General features: G+C 41.0%; 1 protein-coding gene across 7 annotated transcripts in view; it reads left to right on the forward strand.

Moving 5' to 3' along the window:
- Positions 1-20,602, forward strand: part of LOC6507034 (RNA-binding protein Musashi homolog Rbp6) — a 168,714-nt gene that overhangs the window by 15,022 nt on the left and 133,090 nt on the right. The window lies entirely within an intron of this gene.

Consider the following 20,602-nt stretch of genomic DNA (forward strand, 5'->3'; position numbering starts at 1 on the left):
GATCAAATGCTTGAGATTTGCTCCCTTTTTTTCTCTCGAATCTGAATCTGAATTTGACGTCAATTGAACTGCGGGCTGTCTATACCCCTATTTTCTTGCCGCATAGTTTCATTAGGCTAATCAAAAGGCATCTTTTGTGCCCTCCGGCACTCATATTAACCGAATTTTGATGCCACTTCAATAAAAAAAAAAAAACCAGTTGAGATTGCAACTGTCTGGCAAGATGTGCTTGCCATTTGGGTGCCCTTACAGACAGTCGAAAATCTGCAGTGTGTTTGCCCATATAGGGCTATAGAGGATATATATATATGATAGGTAGTGCCCCCCTTTGTGTTGTTGCTGTTTTTGGTGGGCGCTTGTTTTTTGTTTAGCGAAATTGTTGGCTCCGCCCATCATCAGAGTGCCACTCGGCATTACGCTAACATATTATAACCTATAGCGCACATCCCCACTCACTCACATCGCCATATAGTCGTACATATAGCCCACATATAGTTGAAGAGTCAATGCGGTCTTTGGTTTGTCTCTTTATTTTAGCCTTTTCCCTTAGCCCGCTAGTGTGAGGTGGGGGATGGGGGGTGGTTGCCAGTTTCCTGTACCTGTGCCAAAAAATTTTCAAATTTTCAAATTTTCAAATGGCTTCTTCAACCCAAAAAACACCCACCACCCCACCCCCGTCATGCCATTTTCTTTGTGAATGTGTTTTTGCTCGGGTCTTTTGTTATCTTTTGCCATTTCGGTGTCCGATGTGTGAGTCTTATTTCTTTTTTAATTTTTATTTTTCGCTTCTTGGCAGCCGCCGCCAGTCCATGCCATGGCCCCATGGAGCTGGTAAATTAGGCAACGGCACAAGCCAAAGGGCCCAAAAAACTCTCTCGAAGGGCCAACTCACCAGCAAAAAAAAAAAAAAAAAAAAATGTCTTTGGCGGAATCCGAGACGGAGCAGAAGTCAATTGGAATGGAAATTGCAGGATGGGGTCAATGAGTGGCACGTGAGTCGATCACAGAAGAAATAAAGAAGGAAATAGTACGATTTTAATGCCTTTGCAAACTTTACTTTATTGCTTGGGGAACTCTCATATATTGGCTTTAAAACGGTGGAAGTTTTCTAGTCCTTGTAGCTCATGGAAGACATAATTTCCCCACTTAATCCTAGTTACAACTGAAGTGGTTATGAAGCGGAAATGTCCAAAATGTTCGCACATCAAGCATCTTTGTTGTGTTTTTGTTACTAGACAGCAGAGCAAACAATTCAATTAGCTGCCATTTGAGCGCAAAGAAACAAGATTTGGCCAAGTCCGAGCTTAGGGAATGTTTCATTCCTTTGGCCCGACTCATCTCATCGTCCTTTTTTGCTCCTTTCTGCTTCTCCGGGCCACTACTGCAGTTGTGCTTATTGTTGTTGCCTCGGTTGTTGAGCGGACAAGTCCTAGCTGTGGCTCTGAAGGAGGAGGCCGGAACAAACGGCAGGCCCAGCCCGGCTCAAGTGGCTTCCACATCCACATCCACATCCACATCCTCGTTCTCGTTCTCGTCCTCAACCACTTCCACTCGCGCCAAAAGCTTATGCTTTGGATTTTTCGCAGCTATCGCCACTCGAGCACACAGTCCTAGGAACAGTTGGGGCTCGAAATCTAGCATTTAATGGTTTATTTTGTTATATTACTATATTTTATTCAAATTGACTCATGATCTTATAAACTATTTCTTGGTAGAAAGGTTTCTTTTTGAGTTAGAATAGAGGATCTTTTGATATTTTCCTATAACTGGATTGATTTTGGAAATAGGGAATAGATGTTGTAGATGAAGTATTAGTTATCTTCTATAAAGTAGCAGAAGTAGAAATAAAGTAATTTTTTGTTGAAACTGCGTATACGTAATATTTTTTAACCATTTGTTATAGAAAGTTTTTATCAAAAATTAAAGATTTAAAGACAAATTATACCACATTTTTTTATACAAAAATAACAATATCTTCTCGAAATAATACTAGTATCTTGACCCTTATTATAACTACATATGCCGCTGGAGAGTGGGGGAGGCAGGACCCCGTCCCGCACAGTACAGTACACTCGAAATCTGCTGACAAAGACCTAATCTAGGGCGTCTATAAACATGCGCTCGGTTCTAACGTCTAACGGCATAGTTAGGGCTGCTTTAGACAGGTCGGACTCGCTAAAGTTGAGCTGCCGACTGCGTACGTGTTGATAACTGCAGAGATGCTGATGCCGGGGGTGGGTGCTTATAGAACACCCTCGTCCCACCCATCTGCCAAAGAACTCCTCCTCCTCCAATGGGGGGTACTATGACGGAAAGCATCCGCATTGCAGCCACTCGAAAGCGTTTGACTCTGGCTGGGCCAAGATTTTTAATGATTGGCACGATTGTCTTAGCTACTTAATGACGTTCTTGAGCGAGATGCCAGTAGCCCCTCCCGACGATAGGTGCCGTGCCGTGCCGTGCCGGCTTTGTGACGTTTTCGTGTCAACTAGTCGCATATATAACTTAATGAACTTTGCCGTCTGCCATCCCTCCGGCCTCCGGCCTCTACTCTCATCCGCCTACACACTCGTAATTTAATTTTAATTTCGCAAGCAGTTTGCTGGAAGTAATTGTATGCATTGAAAATGTATTTGCTGCTATCGCCTGGAAACACTCGCCGCCATCGCCGTCGGGTTCGACTTTGACTTTTGGGGAGGTCTTGGGGATCGGGAACAGAGTTCCATTCATAACGATGCATATATATATATATATATATGGATATATATATTCATAGATGGAATGAAATGAAATGGATGGATGGATGAAAGGCCGCCTCTGGCTTTTTGTTTGTTTTGTTTCATCTCAACGTCACCTCTCGCTCCCGAGCACTCCTCTCGGGATTTGTGTCAACTTTTAACAACATTTTTTTGTGAAATACAATACGCTACGCTGCTCCACGCTCAACTCGTCTCAGCTCGCTTTGCGTTTTGCTATTTTGGCTGCGCGTTCAACTGAAATACTATTTATATATGCACCAAAGATACGGATACAGAGATACATTTGCATCTGCAGCGCGGCGGGGCAACGCATTACTCATGCAACAAATAACCAAATAAAGACCCAGAACAACACACAAAAAAAGCATCAAGAAAATCTGAATTGATTCTAAAAAGCAGTCACTACAAAAAAAAAGATACATCTGAGACAAAAAGCATCTATGCATTCATATCGCTCTCTTTTCGATGCCGCTTAGCGATAAAGGGCACCAGACTCCTCTACCCGGTAGATACTTTGAGAAAATAAATATGCATTTCTCGATTTACGTACTCCTGCCTTTTTGGGGATTGCCCCTTTTATTATTATTATTATTATTATTGTTTGCCTGTTTGTTTGTTTGTTTGTTTGCCAGCTTGTGTCATGGAAATGAAAATGAAGCCTCCGGCGCTGCAGCCTCAAGGAGGTAGTAGAGCTTGTGTTTGCGCCGAGCATTATGGCTGTGTGCATATCTGGGCTTATTTCTTGGCTCCTTTGACGCCGCCAAATTGTCCAGGTGAAGTCAATAGATGGCTCAAGCAAACAGAGTCTAGGCAAGTGATGAAAGGCAGAGCTTCACAGGAGACTTACTCACTCACTTAGGCTATAAATTCTTAAAGACTTTTTTTTAGAGATACTTCATCTAACAGTTTTTAAATGGCTGCATCCTCTGGATACCTCTATTAACTAGTTATAGAAAACCTATTAAAAACTAAATCCATTTACGCATTCCAATTGAAGTTTGTCACTCTATCGCTCTTCAATTTAGGAACTAATACTGCCAGTTGTCTGCCCCATTCGTGTGGCAATTGAATCAGGAAACAAACGATGATGAAAAATATTCTCTCTTTTTTATTTAAAATCTAAAAATTGTCAAATTTTTGCGAAACAGGCCTGTCACTGCGGCGGCGGCAACCTCAGGATATAGACAGGATAGAAAAGGCGGGAAAAAGGCGTTCACCTTGCCACCGTCACCGTCACCGTCCCCGTCACTGTTGCCTCGTTCGATTTCCTGATTAATTTATGCCAGTCGACGACGGCAAAGGCAGTTAGTAACAATTTGCCGCAAGCATTCAGCATCAAATTGAAATATCTCAGCACGGCATGGAGTGTGAAAAAAATGGAAAATAAAAATAAAGCCAGGGCACCGGAGAAGAAAATAAAATTGTCAATAAAATAAGTGACGGACCAGCTAACCGTTTCTCGGCATTATTTTTTTTTAGTTTTTATTTTTCCCCTTTGGTCTTGGCCCTTACTTGGGCCCTTTCTCAGGACTGACGGCCAGTCAGTCAGTCACTCGGTGCGTCGGCCATCAGTCAAAGTTCAGTGCTTCTTCCCGTTCTCCGCATTGAATTTGCCGTGCAACATTTCCTGTTTCTCTCCCAGTTGTTGGTTGTCGCCCTTTTACACTTCCCCCAGCACTGAGAAAAATTGGGAATACAAGGGGAGCTTAAAAAAAAAATTTATAAGATTTAAGAACAAGTTTTACTCACTCTCTTCATTGATTTACATTAGAAATTAAATGAGATATTTCTTTAAGTAGAAGAAAAGTATATTAAAGTTCAATAAAAGATATATATGTCTTCGATATATACGATTTTTGATAGAATATAGAACATAGAACTTACTGTCATTATCAGTCACAGATTTCTATTCTATACTTCAGTCATGAATCATCCTAGAGTCTAAAAAATTTATGAAATAGTAATCGGAACAAACTTTCAGCAATTTTTTAAACCGAACTCTTATATCATGTATCTAAATTCTATTATGAAAAAAATTTTATAAAAAATGTCATTAACACCATAAAATAATTTCCAGTGCCCTGTTTCTTCCTTCCATTCTTGTATCTGTGGTGATGTTTTTGCAGCTCGCTTCATATTCTTTTGAATGTGATTATCCTGAGGCTGTGGCCACCGCATCTTGGCTTTGATAGAATGGTTTGTCAGGTTCCCAGCTTCCAGGCTCTCCTCCCAATCCTTCCCGTCCTTCTAGTATCCCCTGCGTTTTTTGCATTGCTTTTAATGTCCTGCCAGTTGGCCAATGGCTTCTCGTCCAACGCCTCTGTGTCCTGCTCGGTGTCCTGTCTCCAGTTTCGCTGTTTTTTTGACTTTGGCACGAGTTTAGTTAAAAAGTTCACACATGCCGCTCACTTGGTCTCGCTTTTCAGCTTGGACAGTTGTGGTTGAGGAAATAGGAGTATTTATTAATTATTTTTAAGAGAGATATATTTTAGAAATTATAAAAATGTGTTAAAAGTTAAATAGCCTTTTTGCTTTTCTACAAAAATAATTTTAAAACTTGTTATAAAATTTGAAAAATACTTTCCTTCTGCCTGCATGTGTCGGAGGCAAGGTCCCTGGTCTTCTAGCCTGGTCTTCTGGCCATGTTGTTGCGCCTTTGGCTCTAAGCGTAGACACCTTGTTGTTTCAGCCGCAGCACCACCGGCTTCTTCATCTTTCCGCCGCTTTCTCGTGTTGGCTATCAACTTTGGAGGGGGCGTTGCTGGTTTGAATATTTACACAAGTGACACTGAATATATACACTTACACACACACATGTATGAGTGTACATATGTGGAAGGACTTTCACAGGATCCGCACAAAATGTGTTGCAGCTCCCTTGGTCTCGGCAGGGTCCTGCCAACAATTAATTAACTTGTACGAAGTATCAAAATGTCGTGTAGCCGTTGGGCTCCTCTTAAATGGAAGCCAGGAGAAGGAGAAGATTTTACCGGCGAGGCTTGCAATTTCAAGCCGGCGCCCAAATGCATGCTACGTAAATTCTAAATTAATAAGCATCCCAGCCTTATCCTTTAGCCACTGCTAACTACTATCCACCATCTCCATCGTAGCCATCCTGTAGGCTGTGTGGCAGTGTCCTCCCTGCAATTGCAGCCGCATGTGGCGCTTGTCATATGCCATTATTATGGAATGTTCATTCTGGCCCAACTAATAGACAATTTTTTGGCAGCCAAAAGCGGAACACGACAATGCAGACAGACAGGGACAGGAGGACACACAGGAGGGGGGGAAGGTTGGCGGGTATCCTGAGCTAAGTTTCTGGTGGGTGGGCGGTGAACAAAAAAAAAAAAAATAGAGAGAAAAAAAGGACGAGGCCATGTCGTGACGTTGCCAAGGATTCGCCTTGTGCTCCGTGTGCAGCGGAAGCATTTAAATTAAGGACGACACATTAAAATTATGCAATAACAACAAACTATTATTATTATTATTATTATGATTATTATAACTAGAGAGAGCGAGCAGCAAGGGGGTGCCACTAAAATATAGATTAAATCCCGGCTTGCCGCCTCTTAGCTTTGGCTTTTCAATTTGCAAAATCTTAATAAGAATATTAAAAGAGGTAGAAGTCCCTGGCTAGGCCCTGGCCCGGACTTTATCAAACTTTTAGTTGCAAAAAGATAGAGCTGGGAAGAAATTTATGGATGGAAAAACGAGGGGCACAGACATTTAATGAGCACTGTGAATGTCAACACCAAACTTGTGGGAGCTACTACTGCATGTGGCCACCCAAATTTCTCTTTTTTTTTTATATTTTTTAGGGTCTTTTTGGGGGGCTTTTTGTCGGCTCGGGAAGTCATAAGTCGCAAGTTCTGAGCTGCAACAAAAAGGAAAAAATAAAAAAATGAAAAGAAACAGTGAAAATAGGCAAAGCAGACGAGCAAATATGCAGTCAGACAGTCGAGCCACTGCAGCTCCTGAAATCCTTACTCGAACTCACGTCGCACACACTCGCAAATCCCGGCCGGGTTATCGACTTTATGTGTTTGTTGTTTGGGCCATGCCAGGCCGGGCCGGGCCAGGACAGGTCTTTGCTTGGGAAAGATTTCAATTGTAGACCTTTTGTCAAAGACACATGACGAAAAATAAATAGTTTAGAGTTAAGTATAGCCTTAAAATTAAGAAGGGTTTCTAAAAGAAATGATTAAGTCTGGTAAGTAAAGTTTAAGTACCTTCTTAAATATCATAAAAGAAAATAAACCCTATGATATATTTTTTTCTGTGTTTTTTTTGGCCTCACTAGTTTATTGGTTCTGCGTTGAAATGTTCTCCTTAGTACCATCCCTCGTTCTGAAAGTTTTTCTTCAGTTTGTTTGGTGCCAGGCAATTTTGACACGGCTAAGGTAAATATTCTTATCCGAGCCGAGTCCTGGTCCGTGTGTCCGAGTTCAATAATGAAAGCCACTTCGATATCTTCTGGCTGGCCTGAAGAGTGGGTGGAAGAGAGAGATCCTTGGTCTCATTAGAAGTTCCTGCAGAACCGAAGTTCGTTTCACACCGAAAACCACTGAACAGCGACAACTTTTGCCTTCATTGTTTCCAGCTCGTTGGTTTCCAGTTCGTCCTCATCGTCGTCGTCGTAGTCGTCTCTCCATCTAGACTCCTTTTCCGCCTTTTTCCGCTTTTCCCTAGCATTTTCCTTTCCATTTTTGAGGTTCAGCCGGCAGTCGGCAGTCGGCTGCAGGGCTGCTAAGTGACATTTTCCTCGACGGTTGTTAACCGCTCATCGCAGTACGCTATTCCCACTATGTACGCCACTGTCCCGCTCCTCACTGGCGGTGGTTGGGAGGGGGCATCCCCATTGTCGGGGGCTATAGCTGCGCTTCCGTTCGCAGAGCAGTCAAATATATTGCCAACTTCCTGCCTGCTACCAAAGCCGAGCTCCTACTTGATAGGCTTCGCACACCAACCTCCCCCAACGGGGCAAAAATGAAGGAAACATTGAGGAAAATATTAAGGGATCCATGAACACTAATCTATACTCTAATATAAGCTATAGTTTGGGATGAAAACTAAAGGGAAATTACTATTTATTTTACAATTATAGATAGCCTCCTTGAATTTGTGGAATTATCCTCAGAAGCCCCCCTTAAAGTATGCAACAAAAAATGCTAGGCTTCTTTCAGAGTCGACATCGATTAAGTTATTACGAAATTGCTCGGTACGTGTCTTCCTTGCAGCTCTACAAGGGGTAGTGCCACTTCTGCCACCTCTGCCGCCTCTGCTCCCAATCCGACTCTCTATACCTATATTTGTTTGCGGGTGTGTGCGAATTTGAGCCTTAGTCTAGCCAAAAAGCCACCCGCAATCGCCAGGACCTCACGTAATGCGATGTCTGTGTGTGTGTTTGTGTGTGTGTGTGTGTCTGCACTGTGTTGGCCTTAAACTGGGTCATACCAAAAAATTTTTGTAGCTCTTTTGCATAACCGAACCGAACCGAAAATTGTTTCTGGCTGTTGCAGACAAAAATTCTGGGTTTTGGCTTCTTGTTTTTGTCATTATGTCAGTCGGCGGCAGTTGTGGCTCTGATTGACAAGCATTTCTAGTTCTAGACTGGTTGCTTCTGCAGTTGCTGTTGCTGTTGCTGTTGCTGCCACTGCCACTGCTGCAGTTGTTGCAATTGCTGGGAGGTCAAGTCAGAGAGTGTCACAACATGTCTGCTTCCGGCACACGCACACAGACATACCCCAGACAGTCAAGGGGGGTGAAGTTTAAGTGTGGCTCTATGTGTGTGCTGAGACAACGGTGTTGTTTACATATTAAAGTTGCATGACCCCGTGTTGCAACAACACTCGGAGTACTAGTTGTTGTTGCTGCTGTCGGTGGCGAAGTTGCACCTACGAAGTTGCAACTCGCAACTTTGTCCATTAAAGGACGCATGGCATCCTGTTTGATTTGAGCCTGGCACGTGACTATATCCTGAAAGCAACGTGCAACCCGCAACTACGGAAAACAGCTGCTTCTGCCACGCTCACTGGCGTCTCTCTGGCAGCTCTCTTTGCCGCCATTTTGCTCTTAAATTTCAACATTTCTCCCTTAGAGCTTTGGCGCGTGGAAAGCGCTTTTCATTCATAAAAATGGCGTCAAGCTTTTTACCGAGTTGCGAAAAAGCGTCGCCAGCTGGCGCCATTGTGACGACCTGAGGACTTCAAGGAAAAAAGTAGTCTGATGGGGGTATGGCCCAAAAGACTGCACATCCTTGCACATTCTTTAGCCCATGTCCAAGTTGGCTAACTTGGCCGGCCAAGTCCGACTGCATGTCCATTTCGAAAAAGTCCCTGTTCGTGTCCGCCCCTAAATGTCAGCACTTGTTTTGATGCTAACTCACGCGCCGTAAACAACTTATTATTATTGCAAATGCTTTTTCGGGGACTCGACCCTCGACCCTCCTCCTCCTATGGATATCTCTCTCATTTTCCACCTTTCCACCGTCTTGGCTGGCTTTCAAATTTCGGGTTTTTTGTGTGTGCCGCAAACATGGCCGGATGAGTCCTTGCAGCAACGGAAACGCAAACGCAGGCAGTTCTATTTAGCCAAAGTTATAGATACCCAGTACCTAGGACAGAGTTTGATGATTTATTTACTTTAAAAATATATCAAAATTAATAAATAAAATTATTTTTTAGCTCTACTTTAAATAATAAATATGTTTAATATTTAATTAAAAACTCTATCCTGATCTAGGGTATTTCTTAAAATATAATCTATAATCTCTCGCAACTCATTACTCATCCAGTTTTTTGCTACCTTTGTGTCCGCCCTCCACTGACGTTGGCAATCTACTCTGGCGGATCAGTGGTCGAGGATTCAGGACGATTCAGGAGAACTCAGGAGGTGGATGGAGCAAAGGACGTTGCTTAAGTGGCTCCTGCCTTGGCCTCCGTCCATGTCAAAATCTATCTCATCGGCTGTGCCAAGTTTTTGACTGCAAACTCGAACTCTTCTTTCTCGCTTGCATTTCAATGCAATACGGCTACAACGCCCCCATCCGATTCTGTCAAACTTTTATCTACGAGATTGCCTTGCAAAAAAAAAAATATATATATATATATATATCCTGCCTCCTGCCTTGCCTTTTTTACACAATTTTTTTATGTGAGTGTGTGCTTATAAATCATAAATACATATTTTACGAGCTCGTTTGTGGTCGGGACTCACATTTCATTTGAAATAATTTGTGGCATATTGGCAATTATTCATTCTGTTCTTTATTATTTTTTTTTTTTTTGCTCCCTGCCCTGTACTTGCCTCCTGTATCCTGGCAGAACGGCTTAAGAGCGTTGGGAAATTGTTGTGATGTGGATTTCGTTCTGGATTTGGCTTGGCTTTATCTTTCGTCCTGGCAAAATGTTTCCACATCCTTCCATCCTCCGGTCCGCCAACTTTGGTGACATTGCATAAAAGATGGACCAAGGAAGGGGGCAGGATATGTTCTGGGATAGGTAACAACTGCCTGGAATTTTTTCCTTGTATGGATGGATAGAGAGGGCGGGGTTAATGGGGCATCCAGGCAGAAGTTGATTTAGTGCCTTAGTCGTTGATAAGCCGCGTGGACTGCTACTGCTACTGCTACTGCTACTGCCACGAGGAAGGCCATCATAATAACGGCTATAGGGAAATTGAGTTACGGCCAATACAGGCGGAAATGGCTGAAAACGCAAAGATGGAGATATTAGTTTTCTGGGAAAGAACTTGGAATAATTTCTTCATTTCTTCATTTCCATTATATCGAAGTTATCTTTCTCTTCCAAATACTAAACATATTTATTGAAGATTAAAGACCATCCATCATAATCTTAAATTTTAAGCTGTTTCCATTAAAGTGATTATTGAGTTTTGGACCAAAAAGCAATTTGAATGAACCAATCAATTCCAATTTGCTGTTTATGTATTCGGTATTTAAGCCAATTCCATTTCATGGCATAAACAGAGACAGATAAAGAGAGTAGAAGAGGACGGAAGAGGTTAACTATCATTCGAAATTTGACTCGATTAACCTTTTCAATTTCACAGTCAGAGTCACTGCCACCCATACAGTCACTGCACAAGAGTCATCAAGTTTACGAGAAGCCAAATCAAAAGGCTACTGGGATTGCCCCAAGGGGCGTGGCCTGGCTTAAACCCCTCTTTATCGTCACCGCTATATCATTAACCCCTTTTGCCACACCCCTCTTTTAATCCACTTTCCGGTTGGTTCTATTCAGTTTCAATTGCTCTATGGGGCAGGTGTTAATGTATCTTTCAAATGCTGCCATTGAATTGAATTGAAAGTTAATTTGCCACTTGGTCCCCCTTGGCAGAAGGGGGTGGTGGCAAGGGGCAGTAGGTATGTATGTGGCAGGAGAGGGGAAGGTGTCCTGATAGCGGTTGCTGCAAGCTTGCATTTTCAACTAGTTGTACAAAGTGTGATTAAATGTTTTGTGTGTTGCAGCTTTCAGCTTTTGTTGCGTGTTTTTATTGCCACCCCCGACTGCCAGCAAGCTAAACAGAGAGAAATAAAGAGGTAGTTTCAATAAATAATTTATTTTTTCTTAAGTTTTTGTTAGAAAGATAATGATATCACTTTAACTTATTTTATTTATAGAATTTATTTTAAAATTAATTTTGTTTCTCTCTCTGTATTGGGGGGATAGTGAGCTTGGAGTGGCTACACATGCACATGACATTAGGCAACACTGTCCCCCTGGCGAGGACATTTTCAAAATGTGCTGCCACAGACAAAGCCTTCAATTCTCCCCCCACTACCCATTCCCTCTACCCATTTTTTGTGCTTCCTTTTTCTGCTGAGTTGCTAAAAAACTTCTTTTCAGCAAACGTTTTGTGGTTAGAGAGCGGCAAGTGGGCAACCGGGTGGGGGGGCAGGCTGCCTGTTGTGTTTGCCGCAAACAAGCAACAAGGAGCTACAGAGAAGAAGGAGTTTAAAGGGGGGGAAATGGGAAATGGCAAAGGGGTGGCAGCAACCCCAATGAAAGTGAAAAAAAAAAAAATCTGTTTGCATATTACATAGCCAAGCGAAGCAATGCCGGGGATACCAGAGGAGGACAGTGGGTCGTCCTGGGGTTTTCCGTGCTTTTCCTCGCTTTTCTGCCACAAAAATGTTTCTCATCTCGTGCCACCAAATGCAGCTTCCAGCTGTGCACGCTAGGTGTCGCCCGCGTTGACGGCGCGAGCCAGGCGTTCGAGCATCTTCAAAGTTGAAGTAATGCGGCCTCAAGTGGCAGCCACCAAAAGGGCGGCGGTTGGGGGAGATGCCCCAACTCAGTTCCAGATCCTCAATGAAATGCGTACATTTTAAAAATTTATAAAACAATTTATTTAAATAGACAGGATTTATTTAAAACATACTCCAAAAGTTTCAAATTATACAGTTCCTTAAAGTTCCATCTTTTATTTCTTATCTCTAGTTGTCCTTAAATGTATGTGGCATTTTTTTCTGAGTGTATTTAGGCCGCTTGCTGCCATTTAAAATTGCTTGTCCTCACCTGTGTGTGGGTGTTTGTTATATTTGAATGAACGCCTGCGTCTTTTATCTTTTCATAAATTTTCCCGCTTTTATGCCTCTTCAGGATGCCTTTCTTCAGGAGTCCTTCTTCCAGGACCACCCACTCTCCTCCTCCCACTGCTGCTGGCACTTACAATCACTTTTATTTCGCGCCGCTTTCTGCGACTTTCCTTCGGCAAGTTTCCCTCCCGCTGAAGTTTTCTGCAGTCAGCCAGGCCAACAACAATTTTTAATGCTTACAAAATTTGAATTGAATTTGCCAACAGCACAAGGATGCTCTCCAAAATGCCAGCGCAATTTTTCCGCTTTTTTTCGCTGTTTATGTCCTATATATATTTTATTCTACCACTCCCCTTCTCCAATTTGCATTCGCCGTGCCGCCTCCAATTTGGGGACAACTTCAACTCCAGCATTTCGCCAAGGCATTCCATCGGCTTTGAAGCTTTGGTTTTCAGCCTGCCTTCAGCATATTTTTCTATTTTCAGGCTCGGATTTTGTTTAATCGTTCATTTTTTCATGTGCACAGAAAACTATTTATTTTAAATAGCACTTTCGACGGTGTTTTTCTCCAATTTTCTCTTCAAAAACATGAATACTTATCTATGGCGTCTTGTCATTTCCATTTCTTTCCCAATAATTATCAGATTCTTGAGCGGAATACCTTAAACGATTTGTAGATCGATTCCCTATTAATCTGCATCAAAATCTGGGAACAAAATATTTTTTAGATTTTTCATTAAAATTTCTGGAGGGTCCCCTTTGAAAATCAGGAAAAGTACTTGGAGCCACTATATGGCCCCCAGCGTAAGTTATATCTTTGGCAATAATCATCCGATTCTTGAGCGGAATACCTTAATCGATAATATAATACCCTTCGAAAATCAAGAAAAGTGCATGGAGCCACTATATGGCCCCTGCGAAGGCTATATCTTTGGCAATAATTATCCGATTCTTGAGCGGAAAACCTTAATCGATTCGTTGATTGATTCTCCACTAATCTGCATCAAAATCTGGGGGCAAAATATTTTTTCGATTTAACATAAAATTTTCTGGAGGGTCCTCTTCGAAATCAACAAAATCGCATGGAGCTACTATATGGCCCCCTGCGAACGCTATATCTTTGCCAACAATCATCCGATCCTTGAGCGGAATACCTTTAACGAATAGTATATCGATTCTTTATAAATCTGCAGTAAAACTGGGGAACAAAATATTTATTGTAAAATTTTATTCTTCTTGTTTTCCAATAAATTGAATCCCGTATAGAATCGATACGTATACGTAATATTTCAGAGTATCAATTGCTTAGTTTATAGTATAAATTTTATGCAAAAAGTGTATCTTACAGATTAGGTGTTTAAAATGTAAAATGCCAGTAGTTGGGGTTATTATAAATTGATGCTCGGGGCCTAAACGAATGGGACAGCACCATGGAATGACATAACAATGCCCGGAGCGTCCAAGTGCAATGGATATGCCCAAGGACCTGCCGGTCCCTGTAATTGGAGTAGAACGAGTTTTTGGGCAGTGGTGGAGGGGGGAGGGCGATGGGAGGTGCAAATGTGCATTTAATTCGTGCGAAAATTGTGGCAAACATTCGGGGAGGGGTTGCAGGCAGGGTTGGCAGAAGAGAAAGGGGTAAGAAAACAAGGGGGCAGGCAGAGAGAAAGCCAGCTGCGAGCCGGATGATGGATGGAGTTGCAAAAGCTTTTGATTTATATTGCCATCGTCTGGCAAGGCCATAAATATATGCTGCTTGTTGATTATGCATTGGACGCACCGAAAACCTTTTAGTTTGCGGCCACCCAATGCATGTTCGTCCTTTCATGTGTGTGTGCGTGTTAGTTTTGTATATGTATGTGTGTGACAAGGTTGTGGTACCAGTTCCAGTTCCGGATATTGCGGTAAACAGCAGGAGGAAGTGCTGTCGAAGCTGGGGTAGAGAATCAATTAGGAATACCAGAAGCAGGCATTCTAAATGAATGCCAAAGAAATCAATAAATTCTTCTTAATCATTCTCGTAAATGGTTTAAGTTTTAAGTAAAGAGATAACATTAAAAGATAATCAAGTTTTAAGGAAATGATTTGAAAGGGATTACATTCTTATACTCATTCAATTGAAAACCCACGAAACGCATTATTTAAATATCCTTATTTGAAATTTAGAACTCTTTTTTTTTTTTTTTAATTTGACAATTGGTTTGGGCATCTAATGGATTGCTGGCTGGTCTCTTTCAAACGACCCTTCCAGAGGCATTCATCATAACCATTCAAAGTTGTTACAATCCTTTTCGAAATCCATTTCACAAATATGAAACTTTTTCATTGGCAACTTTAAAGGGATACCGACACCCATGCCCAGGGTTTGCTTCATCATTTAAGCATTCCCAATGCCAGCTCACATCTCACTCCAGTCTCCTCTGAATACTCTTATATATATATATTTTTGTGGGGGGGGGGCGGCTATTTTGCAACTCTCTTTTATATAGACCGCAAATGCCGCACTTACGTAATACATCACAAAATGTCCAAACAAGGTAAAAGGATTTGCAGGTTCCCAGAAAATTTCGCCTGGTAGATGGGCAGACGGGCAGCCAGGCAGCCAGGGAACTGTTCTCCATATTTTTGTAAGCCAAAATGCAGCTTAACATATCAGCGCCAAACGAAACGATGCGATGCCAAGCGAAACGAGAAGCGAGAAACGGAGAAAAGTGAAGCGCTGACCGTGCTCCAATCCTCCAGTTGCTACCCCTGGCCTGCCTAAAGCACCTGCCAGGGCATGGCCAGGTGGGTGAGAGTGTGAAGGATGGGGAAGGGGGAAACCCAGGCCAGGCCAGGCTAACGTGTTAGCACAAACACTCGCACACACACACACATATTCAGGCTTGGAGGCTGCTGCGGTAATTAATGCAGCGCGTTTGCGAAAATGCGAATACATTTCGCCAGCTACGTACGTTTTCAAGGTATGCCCCGGTTAAAAACAGTGGTTTCGAAATTTTCAAAAAATCCAGAGCAAGAATTTAAATCAATTTCGCATATTTCCAAAGGAATATTATTCATTGTGGGGAAATAGTGGGTTTTAAGAGAGAAATAAAATGTATACCAAATAGAAAACTTAATTCTAATTAAACCTTTTATTTAATATTTATATCAAATTTAATATTTCCCCGCCAAAAAAATAGAAACTTCCGCCTTGATTTCAATGAAATATTTCAAATACCAAACCCTTGAACTATTTAGGTTTAATAAATTTAGATTTAGGAACAAATACCGATAAAGACATTCCATGTTAACCCCATTCCAAGCACCCCCTAAAAAATAACTTATGGATAGATTGAACTCCAGCCCCCGTCCCCCAAGAACCCCAATCGCCCCCAAACCTCAAAATCGAAATTCACTTTTTCCATCTTACGCATAGCAGAAATACTTGCAGAAACTTTTTGAATATTTTAACTGAATTACAATGCCAGGGAAAATGGAGTTAACTTGAGCCTGGTACCACGGTCGAAATTGCAGGATTGCAAAAGGATGGGATGGGCGATTGGGAGGTTGCTAGGTGGCAGGGTGCAAGGGGGCGTGGCAGAGGTTGACACATGGAGACGGGGCAAATGTATTCACGCTGAAACGATTTTGGGTGCACGGCGACACCTTGGTTTGGCGCCCGCTAACTGTAAACACATACATATGCAGGTGTTCACACACTCACACCCATACACACACACCGATAGAATTTCATGTGTGAAAAGTTCCACTTCTCGCGCTGTTTTGGCCAAAATGCAAAAACAGCTAAAGAGAGACTGAGAGCTAGAGCTAAAAAAAAGGGAAAAATCTGGAAAATTTTAAATTTGAATATGTTTTTCTTACCCATTTGATTTAACTTTTTCAACAAGAGATGAAAGAAATACTAGAAAAAGAGGAAATATTTAAAAAAAATATATTTTTGAAATTGAAATATTTAAAAAAATTTCTTTAAATAGGAAAGTTATTTAACGTTTAATATTTGAGAGCTTATCTTCCACCTTTGCAAGAATAGATTCTTCAATAAAATTTGTATTTAATCTTAATTTACTCAACTTTTTCAAAATATTACCATAACTCTTCTCTAACCCGTTTGCCATTTGTCAGTAGCTTTCCCTTTTTTTTTTTTTTGGGATTTTTTATCCCTGTACCCCTTGGATTTTTTGTTTTTCGTTTCCTTGCCTTACACATTTCCCTTGCTTGTGTTATTTATTTGTTAGTTTTGTGATTCAAATGTATTCCTGACAACCCAACCCCAACCCATCCCGTCGCAGCATCTTCAAGTTATTCTCTAGTCTATATGTAGCTTGTTTTTCTTTTTCATTCTTCTCCATGTGCCGCTTATTATGCACATTTTAAATCATCTACGCAGCGACAAAGACTCATGGAAATGTTGCAAATGTTGGAACGGAACAACTCAGCCAGCCAGCAGTTAAATTAAGCACATTTTCAAGCGATGCAATTCATATCTTCCAGATACAGTAGCTGTGAAATGGTCGAGTCTTGAGAACGAAACCATTTCTAATATGTTTGCTATAAAAATTCAAGGCTTAAGATAAAATGAAAAGTATTGTGCTTAATCCCTAAAAATATCTAAGAAATATAATCTTTATTTTTCAAACAAAATTGTTCTACTAGACTTTATTCTATTTTTAATTTTCTGAACAAACAAATCTTTGTAAATCTGGCCAATTTAAAGATTTGATTTTAAATAATTCTGTGGCCTTTGACTTTTATTGAATGAAAATGCAATATTTATTTAAGAAATTGTTTGTATTGTGTTTCCTTTCCAATTTCAACATCTTCAAATTGGCAAAAATACTTTTTAATTCACCTTTTATATCAACAATATCGATATAATTTAAGAAGACCATTAAAACTCACTTAACCAAAGTGCATACTTCCACTCGATTGGTTTGAACAAATAGTAAGACAAACACTCAACAGCAATTGAGTTTTTTTTTTTTGTTAACTCTAGTTATTTGTTGTTGTTTTTGTTGTTTTGGGGCAAACAGACTTCACTTGCAACACACAGTTACCGTTACAGTTTGCAGTGGCATAACGGTAATTACGGGCCAAATGTCAGGCAGCAGTCTACCGATTTCCGCTCTAACTAACAACCATTGATTGCAGTTATTGTTGCTGCACTTTGATTGGTGCCCCATCTGCCTCCCTACCTTGCCACACACCACACCCCCTCTCTTTAGCTTAACGTTTTGGTTGTTTTGTTCGCCCACGTTTGAGCCAATTATCATAAGAAATAATTTATAGACTCAGTGCTGCGTGACAAACGAATAAAAAAGTGCACTTCAACTTTGATATTTTTACCTTGGAAATGTTTCTAGCTTGCTGTTGTTGTTCTAATAAAAAGTGTGTGTATGAGTGTGTGAAAGTGTGTGTGGGTGTGTGGGGGTGTGTGTGTGTGAGTGCCTCTATGTATGAGTGTCTTTGGGGTATGTGTTTGTGTGACGTGCTCTAATGCATGCCAAATGGCTATGGGCATCAATAAAGCGTACGTCACTCTAATTGCACAGGCCCCCGAGGCAGTGAAAGAAATTTCCATTAAATTTTCATTATATTTTTTTATAAAAAATATCTCTTAAAATAAATAAAAAGTTTAGTAAAAATTTAAAGTTAATTAAAAGCGTTTTAATTACATTTAAAAAATAAGAAAAATTAACTACAAAATAAAATTTTTTAATAGAAACAAAGAGGCTTCATTGCTCTCTCATTTTATATATTATTATTATTATTTTTACAGTGTAGACAGACTGGACACACATTGCAGTTACACTTTGCTTTTTCGCACGCTTTCTCTCTTTCTCCTCCCATCGCTCCCATCGTCCTGCTTCTTAGCCTTTGTATGCAGTCAAAGGGGTAAAGGACGATTGAGAGGGGCTTACTAAAAATGTCAGAGGCGTGGGGGATAGACAAGGGGTGAACTGTAATGCCATTAGCTGGAAGCGGCGCGCAAAGCCATTTGAAAGTTCAACACGTTCAAAGGTCCCAACATGCTTCACACTCTTTCAGACTCGTTCACCCATTTTTATGGCCGTCTCTTTCTGCTTTCTAGCAGTCTGACTCTTTCGCCGGCAGTGCCTGTGTCTTGGCCGTGTCCTTTTTGCGCAACTTTCACTGTTTATTCTGCTAAAAGCGCTGGCCAACACTCATGCACTTGAAGGACTTACTCACACACACATACACAGAGAGAAAGAGACACGCACAGGGACAGCTGACGTCAAGATTTTAGGACTTAAGGTGCCTGCTTTTAAATGGGGATTTCTTCAAATTATCTATTTAAAATATCAGAAATAATTATTTATTATTAAATAGGGAGTAGAAACTTTTTCTAGATCTATTAATCGAACTATTCTGAGAGGTAGTATAGTCTAGGGGGGGCAGACACTCAGACAGCTGGGTCTACAAATACCAAAAACCCCATACTATTGCCAGTTCGAAGCGCAGCTGGAAAAGCAACTGCCACTGCCACTGCTACTGCCTCTTTTAATTGACTTTTTATGCGCTCTTCACTCGACTTCCATCCAAAGTCCCTCTCCCCGGAGAAGCAGTTGAATTTAACGCGCTTTAAGTTCGCCAATTGCATTCGTATTGGTGGTGGAGTGGACCGGCAGTCTGGGCTGGCATGTCCGTTTGCCAATTTCCATTGCCTATCCAGGGGCGCTCAGCCACTGTGACACTTTGCAAGCCATTAAGCATTTTCATTACCTGCCTGCTGCTTTGCATTTTGATAGTTCCTAACCTTAGTATCGTCATTGTCGTAAGCTTCCTTTCCACTTCTTCCCCCCTCCAGCCTTAACCCGTACAGCTATCCCTCCCGTTCGTCCTTTCGTCCTTTTGCCTGGCCGTGTTTTGTTTACGTGTGCGCTATTAATTGCCTGAACGTCCAAAATGCAAATTGCAAATGCAACTGCATTTGTAAGTGCACTGGGAGAAATATTCCAGACTATTTTTCTGTTTTAAAAATTATATTAAAAACACACTTGTTCTTGGCATAAATGCCACATGTTAAGGATTAAAAGAGACACTTCTCTCTAGCTTAAATGCCACATTTTAGGGATATACATAACTATCTTCCAACGTCAAAAATATTTGCCGTGTACCAACTGCAGTGGTTAGCTCCATTTCAGGAGGATAAAACCGGAGGGATCAGTTGGTGGCTTTGTGCCCAAAGGACAATGTGAATTATTGTCCTGGTTTGCATATTATGCTCAAGTTTCGTTGCCTTTCGTTTCGTTTGGTGGGTAATTAAAACGCTTAAAGACGCATCAGTGCGTGACAAATCTAGCTTTTCACTTTTCTTTCTCTCCCAAGGAATGAGAGCCAGGATGGGAATATCCTGTCCTTAAAACGGAACAATGCAGTGGAATGGCTAAGTAGCCTCCATAATGTCCAGTCTTGGCTTTCTGTGGAGCAGACTTACAATTTTGACTCTGAAATTCGGCGTGTTGGAAATAAAATTTAAAAAACAAAACCAATCAAAAGCAATTGTTGTAAAAATGAATTTTCAACTGAAAATCATTACAGCTGTCAACAAATTTTTTTCCCGACTTTTTTAATTAATGAAAAGTTAACAGCCATAAATTTCCAAAGCAATACAAAAATAAATTTTTTTATTTTTCAACTCGGTTGAGTCGGTTTTTATTGCCAACAACAGTGCGATATTGTTTCACAAATAAGTAAATGGGTTTACGATTTCATTTAAAACTAAAACAAACTGAAAAAATGTTTTTTTTTTTAAACACACAAATGGTGTGTAAGAGTTTTATGATGATATATATTATCTAACATAGGATTTAAGGACTTTTGGTTTAAATTCTTTACTTTATTGGATTCAGAAGAAAATTTTAAACATTTAATTTAATAAAAATGGATGTTCGATAGAATATTTCTTCAGCCACTTCTTATTGATTTCCATAAAGTTTTGAGTGGCCATTGAGAACATCACTCCATGCCATCCATTGCATTCATCCCATCTTGTCTTGTCATTGTTACGGGAGACTCCTCCGACCGCAGGACATTCCCCATTCCGGCTGACGTCGTCTGGGCCACTCGAAACTCTGCACAATTCATTCAAGTAAAATTCTTATAAAAGAGTTGAAGAAGCAACATCAGCTGCTTCGATCCTGTCTGCGCCAGTGCCCGCCACTTGACCACTCGATGATGGAGAGTGGCTGATGCTGATGCTGCTGTGGATGTGGATGTGAATGTGGATGCCTGATGTGGCTGCCACATGCTTTATGGTGTG

The sequence above is a fragment of the Drosophila ananassae genome, chromosome 2R (assembly GCF_017639315.1).
Source record: "Drosophila ananassae strain 14024-0371.13 chromosome 2R, ASM1763931v2, whole genome shotgun sequence".
NCBI lineage: Eukaryota > Metazoa > Arthropoda > Insecta > Diptera > Drosophilidae > Drosophila > Drosophila ananassae.